This window comes from Malurus melanocephalus, unplaced genomic scaffold (assembly GCF_030028575.1).
Source record: "Malurus melanocephalus ecotype Western Australia unplaced genomic scaffold, MMel_1.1 scaffold_1116, whole genome shotgun sequence".
Classification (NCBI taxonomy): Eukaryota; Metazoa; Chordata; class Aves; order Passeriformes; family Maluridae; genus Malurus; species Malurus melanocephalus.
Window position 1 is genome coordinate 43035 of NW_026624348.1, and position 8803 is coordinate 51837.

An 8803-nucleotide genomic window follows, 5' to 3' on the forward strand; every position below is an offset into this window, starting at 1 on the left:
TACAAAACTTCTCCAGCTCAGCCCAGTGTCCTTGGTAAAGCCACCATGAATTTCCCCAGCCCAGCCCAACCTCCCCAGTGAAAGCCACCAGAGAACTTCCCCAGCCCAGCCAGTTCAGGTGAAGCCACCAGAGAWCTCCTCCAGCCCAGCCCAGGTGCTCGAGGATCCCTCCTGTGATGGGATCATCCCCCAGTGCTCARTGTCACAATTTCCTCCTTCCAAGGGAATCCCCTCTGGAACAGCCCCTGGCTGAGGGAAGGGTTGGGCCTTGCTGGGTGCAACTGGGAAAAGCCCAGATCCAGGAAATCTTTGGGTGTTCAGAGCTTAAAGTGTTCTCATCACATCCCAACATGGGCATGGAAATATCCCACTGATTATCAGAGAATCAGGGAATATTTGGGTTGGAAAAGACCTTAAATCCCACCCCATCCATGGCAGGGACACCTCCCACTGTCCCCAGGGTGCTCCAGGCCCCAATGTCCAGCCTGGATTTGGACACTGCCCCACACAACCTGACCCCCTCTATGGCAGGCGGATCTGCAATGTGAATTAAACCCACAAAAACAGGGAAATCCTTTGGCACAAGAGCAGGATTTTCCCCCACACCCTCAGGGAACYGTCCCGACGCCYGCRTGTGCAACCCCGCAATGATATCTGKGATCACGGCRCTGCCCTGAGAACAGCTCCAGCRGGAGATTATGTCCTSAAAGCCTCACAAARGATCCTAACACGCTCTTCTGACTCCGAGGAGTGGCTCGGGAGCTCTCACTGACTCCTCCAAGCGCTTCACAAGCCGTGTTTGAGCTGGGATTAAACGCGGAGCCGCCGCCGCGTCTCCAGCCCGGCTTCATTACCGCGGCACGGCCACGCTTGATGCCTGCGCTGGGAAGGGTTTTTTTCCCARCTCTGCAAAGTTGGTTTGGCTCTTCAGACCACATTCATCTTCAGCAGGAGGGGAAAAGAGCATTTTTTATTGCGGGACGGAGGGCAGGGCGCTCCGTCTGCCGCTCCCAGGCTCCGCGGCGCCCATCACTCACCTCCCCGCAAACACCTGCCCCAAAATGAAGATGAAGCGCGGCAGCCGTGAAGTTTAGCAGAGCTCGGGGTTTTGGTTTTTTTTCCCCATGCTTTCCATCATTTGTTTGTGCTTTTCTGACACGCTGGGTTATTTAAAACCCAGCTCGTGCCAATTCCTCATCCCCGAGAGCTGCGGCGCTGCCCGGCTGCCGTTTTTCTTCATTAYTTCAACAGACACCTGAGTTTTTGCTGCGGACGAGGAGTTTTGACAGGATCATGGAATATCCTGAGCTGGACCCATGGATCATCCATCCAGCCCGTCCCTGCACAGACCCCCCCAAAAATCCCCCCTGTGCATCCCTGGCAGCGCTTACCCAAAACTCCTGGAGCTCTGGCAGCCTCGGGGTCTTTCCTGGGGAGCCTGGGCAGTGCCCAGCACCCTCTGGATGAGGAACCTTTCCCTAAAATCCAACCTAAACCTGCCCTGGCACAGCTCCAGCATTCCCTGGGTCCTGTCCCTGCTCACAGAGATTGGAGCTGCCCCTCGGGAGGAACTCAAATCCTGATGAATCTCCCCTCAGTGCTCTCAGCCCCTCCCTGGGCCASTGAGCAGAATTCCCAGATGGAAGCAGAGGATGGGAAAGCAAAGCTCTGCAGCCCTGGKACCCCCACCCAGGCTGAGCTGGGGGGCTCCTGACCCTTCTTGGAAGCGCAGGGGACAATCCCTGGAGGGGCTCAGGCTCTGCAGCAGCAGGGATTGGGACTGAGAGCTGAGACCTCTGGGGAAAACCCTGGAGGTTCAACCCCAGTGGAATCAGGGTTTGGGTGGGAAGGGACCCTAAATCCCATCCCATTGACCCCATCCATGTTCAGGGACCCCTCCCACTGTCCCCAATGTCCAGCCTGGCCTGGGACATTCCCAGGGATCCGGGGCAATCTGGCAATTCCAGCCCAGCCCCTCGCCACCCTCCCAGGCAGGAATTCCTTGCCAAGATCCCAGCCCAAGCTCCCCTTTCCCAGTGGGATCCATTCCCYGKGTCCTGYCCCTGCAGCCCTTGGSCCCAGTCCCTCTCCAGCTCTCCTGGAGCCCCAAAAGCGGCCCCAAAAGGGGCTCTGAGCTCTCCCTGTGTCCTTCCCTTCTCYAGGGRAACACCTYAAGATKTTCYCACAACCTTCCCACRYGCTCTCSYCTCCAGTCCAGGTCCCACTGSATCCCCTCCTCTCCCTGCAGAGTTTGGACCACACCACCCAAACAAAAATCCCTGGGAAGTTTTTCCACCTCCACTCACAGAAATTTCCGAGGAACAACCCCATTCCACCCCAAGCACGGGTCAGACCAACACCTGGAGGTGCCTGAAAGGTGACCCCACCTGCCCTGGGCACCCACCCCTGGCCAAGAAAAGAGTGGACACCAAGGGACATCGTGAGAGGGTGAAAACCAGCAAAAAAGCAGGGTGAAATGTCACATAATGAACCCAAAATGGGGAAAATGGGATTGGAGAAGCAATTCAGTCATCAGGGATTGGCAGCACCATGTGGAGGGGAATGCCCGGATATTCTTTCGGGAATKTTCTCCCAGGACTTGCTGCAGAGATGGAAAAGGGGATCCAAACAAGCCCAGGGGCAGCTTCTGGCTCAGCCTTCCCTCTCTCTTCCTTTCCCACACAGGATTTCCCAAAACCTTTCCAGGTGCTCGTGTCCTCCATCCACACTCYGGACCTGGATCCTCTCAGCCCAGCTGAGAACATGACCTTTCATCCCATTATTCTCAGAGTTTAAACCCTAAAAATCTTGCTGCTTCAAACTCTTTCCTCTTACAGAACACACGGCTGCCTCACAGCTCAGTCCCAGCATGAAAACCAAAAAAATACAGAATTATTTTCTCTGCTTTTTAAGCCCAAACCCCCTTTCCCCCTTTAAATTTATGACCAGAGAACTCGGCGATGCCACAGCAGTCTCAATCACGGTGTTGAATGTCTGCCCGGAGGACAGCAGGTACCACCAGGGATGAGCAGCAGCTCCAGCCCCGGGCACCGAGATTTAAAACCCTCCCGCAATTTATGGCTCTCACTCCTTATAAATAAAGCCGAGCTTAATCCTTTCCTGCCTCACCCCCGCGCCCCGCGAGGTGCGGCAGCTCCTTACAAAGCCGGCGGCGGCTCGTGAACATCAATTCCGGGCTATTTCCCTGGGAATAGGGCGGGAAATCTGCTGGATAAGCAGCTGCTGCTGACAGGAGACAAACGAGCGCCCGGCCCCCGATATTTCAGCGCTAATAAGCTGCTGCTGCTGCTGTGGGTGAAGGTTGTTTGTGTTCCTGCTCGGAATGGTTCGGGCTGGCAGGGATCAGGCACATCCTTGTGCCCATCTCGGCTTGGGGCAGATCATTTGTGATGGGGTTTYATTTCATGGGGTTGAGGGTTTTTCCTGCCATAGATGTCCATCCCAGCTCCGTGGAGGTCATTTATAAGGGATTTCACTTCAGAAGGTTGAGGGTTTTTCCTGCTACAAATGCTCATCTCAGCTCAGTGGAGCTTGTTCATTATGGGGTTTCACTTCATGGGATTGAGGGTTTTTCCTGCCACAAATGTCCATCCCAGCTCCGTGGAGCTCATTTATGAGGGGTTTTACTTCACAGGGTTGAGGAATTTTCCTGCCACAAATGCTCATCTTGGGTCAGTGGAGCTTGTTCATTATGGGGTTTCACTTCATGGGATTGAGGGTTTTTCTGCCACAGATGCTCACCTCAGCTCGGTGAAACTTATTTGTGATGGAGTCTCACTTCACAGGGCTGGGAGTTTACCTGGGATGTCCATCCGAGCTCAGTGAAGCTTGTTCATGATGGGGTTTTGCTTCACAGGGTTGAGGGTTTTTCCTGCCACAGATGCTCATCTCAGCTCCGTGGAGTTCATTTATGAGGGGTTTCAATTCATGAGATTGAGCCTTTTCCTGCCACAGATGCTCACCTCAGCCCAGTGAAACTCATTTGTGATGGAGCCTCACTTCACAGGGTCAGGAGTTTTCCTGGGATGCCCATCTCAGCTTGGTGGAGCTTGCTTGTGATGGGGTTTTGCTTCACAGCATTAAGGGTTTTTCCTGCCACAAATGTCCATCTCAGCTCTGTGGAGCTCATTTATGATGGGGTTTTACTTCACGGGGTTGAGGATTTTTCCTGCTACAAATGCTCATCTCAGCTCGGTAGAGCTTGTTTGTGATGGGGTTTCATCTCACAGGGTTGAGGATTTTCCAGCCACAGATGCCCATCTCAGCTCGATGAAACTCATTTGTGATGGAGCCTCACTTCACAGGGCTGGGAGTTTACCTGGGATGTCCATCCAAGCTCAGTGAAGCTTGTTCATGATGGGGTTTTGCTTCACAGGGTTGAGGATTTTTTCCTGCCACAGATGCTCATCTCAGCTCCGTGGAGTTCATTTATGAGGGGTTTCAATTCATGAGATTGAGGATTTTCCTGCCACAGATGTCCATCTCAGCTCAGTGAAACTCATTTGTGATGGAGCCTCACTTCACAGGGTTGGGAATTTTCCTGGGATGCCCATCTCAGCTCGGTGGAGCTTGCCTGTGACAGGGTTTTGCTTCACAGGGTTGAGGATTTTTTCTACCACAAATGTCCATCTCAGCTCCGTGGAGCTCATTTATGATGGGGTTTCACTTCACAGTATTGGAGGTTTTTCTTGCCACAGATGCCCACTTCAGCTTGGTGCAGCTTGTTTGTGATGGGGTTTCACTTCACGGGGTTGAGGATTTTTCCTGCCTCCAATGCTCATCTCAGCTCGGTGGAGCTTGTTTGTGACGGGATTTCATCTCACGGGGTTGAGGGTTTTTCCTGCCACAAATGCTCATCTCAGATCAGTGGAGCTTGTTCATGATAAAGTTTCACTTCACATGAAAGTGAGGTGAATCCACAAAGTTGAGGATTTTTCCTGGTTCATTTTAGATGTTAGAAACAATTCTTCACTGAAAGGCTGATCGCACACTGGAATTGTCTGYGCAGGGAGGTGCTGGAATCACCATTCCTGGACGTGTTTGAGAATGGATGTGGTGCTCAGCACCATGGTTCAGCTGACGAGGAGCTGTTGGGTCACAGGCTGGGCTTGGTCACCTGGAAGCCTCTTCCAGCCGGGTTCATTCTGTGTTCCTGAGTTTTCATGGTGCTGGCAGATCCGGATGGAGCCCAGCCCGGCCCCTCCTGGATCACTCCCTGCCCCACCCTCGGCGGCGGTGCCGGGACTTGTGCCTTGGCACGGAGTGGTGCCGCCCCAGACGCCGCCGTCCCGCCCCGAGGAGCCGCCGTGTTCCCTTCCCTGATGGTTTTTGGGAGTGTGGCACTCCCCAGGGCTGTCCCTGTGCCAGCACCCCGAGATGTCCCAATCCCACTCCCCAGAGCTGCTGTGTTCCCTTCCCTGATGGTTTTTGGGAGTGTAACACTCCCCAGGGCTGTCCCCGTGCCAGCACCCCGAGATGTCCCAATCCCGCTCTCCAGAGCCGCCATGCTCCGCTTCCCTGATGGTTTTTGGGAGCACAAAAAGGTGCTCAACATAAGGGCACTGCCCAGGGCTGTCCCCGTGCCAGCACCCTGTGACATCCCGATCCCACTCCCCAGAGCTGCCGTGTTCCCTTCCCTGACCGTTTTGGGAGTGTGGCACTCCCCAGGGCTGTCCCTGTGCCAGCACCCCAAGGTGTCCTGATCCCACCCCGAGGAGCCGCCGTGTTCCCTTCCCTGATGGTTTTTGGGAGCGTGGCATTCCCCAAGGCTGTCCCTGTGCCAGGACCCTGAGATGTCCTGATCCCGCTCCCCAGAGCCACCATTCTCCCCTTCCCTGATGGTTTTGGGAGTGTGGCACTCCCCAGAGTTGTCCTCATACCACTGCCCCGTGACATCCCAATCCCGCTCCCCAGAGCCACCGTGTTCCCTTCCCTGATGGCTTTTGGGAGCACAAAAAGGTGCTCAACATAAGGGCACTCCCCAGGGCTGTCCCCATGCCAGCACCCCAAGATGTCCTGATCCCACCCCGAGGAGCCGCCGTGTTCCCTTCCCTGATGGTTTTTGGGAGCGCAGCACTCCCCAGAGTTGTCCCCATACCACTGCCCCGTGACATCCTAATCCCGCTCCCCAGAGCCACCGTGTTCCACTTCCCTGATGGTTTTTGGGAGCACAAAAAGGTGCTCAGCATAAGGGCACTCCCCAGGGCTGTCCCATGCCAGCACCCCGTGACATCCCAATCCCACTCCCCAGAGCCACCGTGTTCCCTTCCCTGATGGTTTTTGGGTGTGGCACTCCCCAGGGCTGTCCCTGTGCCAGCACCCCAAGATGTCCTGATCCCACCCCGAGGAGCCGCCGTGTTCCCTTCCCTGATGGTTTTTGGGAGTGTGGCATTCCCCAAGGCTGTCCCTGTGCCAGGACCCTGAGATATCCCAATCCCGCTCTCCAGAGCCACCGTGCTCTGTTTCCCTGATGGTTTTTGGGAGTGTGGCACTCCCCAGGGCTGTCCCTGTGCCAGCACCCCGAGATATCCCAATCCCGCTCTCCAGAGCCACTGTGCTCCCCTTCCTTGATGGTTTTTGGGAGTGTGGCACTCCCCAGAGCTGTCCCCGTGCCAGCACCCCATGATGTCCTGATCCCGCTCCCCAGAGCCACCATGTTCTGCTTCCCTGATGGTTTTTGGGAGCACAAAAAGGTGCTCAATATAAGGGCACTGCCCAGGGCTGTCCCTGTGCCACCATCCCGTGACATCCCGATCCCACTCCCTATAGCCACTGTGTTTCCCTTCCCTGATGGTTTTGGGAGCATGGCACTCCCCAGAGCTGTCCCTGTGCCAGCACCCCGTGATGTCCTGATCCCGCTCCCTGGAGCTGCTGTGCTCCGCTTCCCTGATGGTTTTTGGGAGCACAAAAAGGTGCTCAACATAAGGGCACTCCCCAGGGCTGTCCCTGTGCCAGCACCCTGTGATGTCCTGATCCTGCTCCCCGTAGCCATCGTGTTCCCTTCCCTGATGGTTTTTGGGAGTGTGGCACTCCCCAGGACTGTCCCCGTGCCAGCACCCCGAGCTGTCCCAATCCCCCTCCCCGTAGTCACCCTGTTCCCTTCCCTGATGGTTTTTGGGATCGTGGCACTCCTCAGAGCTGTCCCCGTGCCAACACCCCGTGACATCCCGATCTCTCTCACCAGAGCTGCCGTGTTCTGCTTCCCGATGGTTTTTGGGAGCACAAAAAGGTGCTCAACGTAAGGGCACTCCCCAGGGCTGTCCCCGTGCCAGCACCCCGTGACATCCCGATCCCGCTCCCCGGAGTGGCTCCAGCCCTGTCTGGGTTTTGGGAACAGCCTGCCCAGATACCCTGAACACTTTCTCCAAAGGGCAGGATGGGACCTGGACAGGGGACAAGGAGCAGGAATACCACCAGAGCCCGAGCTCTGCAGGGAAAGGGGAACACAAACACAACCTGACAGAAAACTGCAGAGCTCCAAACTGCACCAAGCAATCCCAGGAACAGCTCTAGGGTCCCTCATTCATTTGCAAATCCCATTAAAAACCTGGATTTGCGATGGGAAGGGTGGGGGTCACAGGTGGAAGTTGATGGATCTCCATGGCCAAGATGTCCAAGCGCCTCCAGGGTCCAACCTCAGCCAGACAAAGCCATTCCGAGGGTGTTATCCACGCAAAACCAAGAAAAATCCATGGATTTACTGCTTTGTGGCTCAATCTGTTCGTAACCAGAGTTCTGGGAATGAATCCCTCTGTCCATGGCTTTTCATGGAACCTCCCTGTGCCACCAAAACTCCCTCTGGACACTGAGGACGATCCAGAAGGTTCTGTGTATCTGGCTCAGGGTGACACTGCCCTCCCTGTGCCACCAAAGATCCCTCTGGACACTCAGGAAGGATCCAGAAGGTTCTGTGTGGCTGGCTCAAGGTGACACTGCCCTCCTTGTGCCACCAAAGATCCCTCTGGACACTCAGGAAGGATCCAGAAAGTTCCCTGTGGCCATTCCAAGTGCTGAAAAGGAGCTGAACCTCCAAAGCTCTCCCAGAGGTGCAGCCAAGGGGCTCCTACCCAGAACCACYSCARGAAAAGCCCTCCAGGATCCCCAAACCCAACCTGTTCCCAATCCTCACCTTGTCCCCAACCCCGTGTGCCACGTCCAGTCCTTCCAAGGGTGGACACTCCAAACYTCCCTGAGCACTTCCAATGCCCAATATCCACATGCTGGACACACCAAGCCCATCCTGCCCGAGGAGATCAGCCATGAAATCCTSTTTTTCCATCGGAATTCCATCCCTGGGCAGCGAGGGAAGGCYCTGGACGTCCAGGAGCAGCCCCTGTGGGGCCGGGCTGTGCGAAGGCTCCGGAGCCGGCAGCGTTTGTTTAGGAACGGCCAATCTGTTCCCAATTAGGGAGAGGAAACGCCGAGGGGCTGCCCTGGTAATTAAGGAACTCGTTATCAAAGGACTCATTAAGAGCTACTGAAACGGAATGGTTGTTCAAATAAATACCCATTAATCTCGAGGCGCAGGCAGGAATCGCTGCCGGTCCCCAGTGCCCTACAGGAGCACTGCTGSATCTCCTGCAATCGTGGAATGGGCTGGGCTGGAGCTGAAACATCACCCAGAGCCACCCCACACCCCCTGCTGCCCCAGGGTGCTCCAAACACCATAGTCCACCCCGGTTTTGGACGCTCCAGGGATCTGTCGGTGCCTCCTGCACTTCCCTCAGCCCAAATCCGGTGGGATGTGCTCGCTGAAACCCAAACCCAAACCCAAACCCAACTC

General features: G+C 55.7%; 1 long non-coding RNA gene across 1 annotated transcript in view; it reads right to left on the reverse strand.

The window, feature by feature from the left end:
* Positions 1 to 8803, reverse strand: part of LOC130586267 (uncharacterized) — a 25852-nt gene that overhangs the window by 8422 nt on the left and 8627 nt on the right. The gene's annotated exons all lie outside the window — the stretch shown is intronic.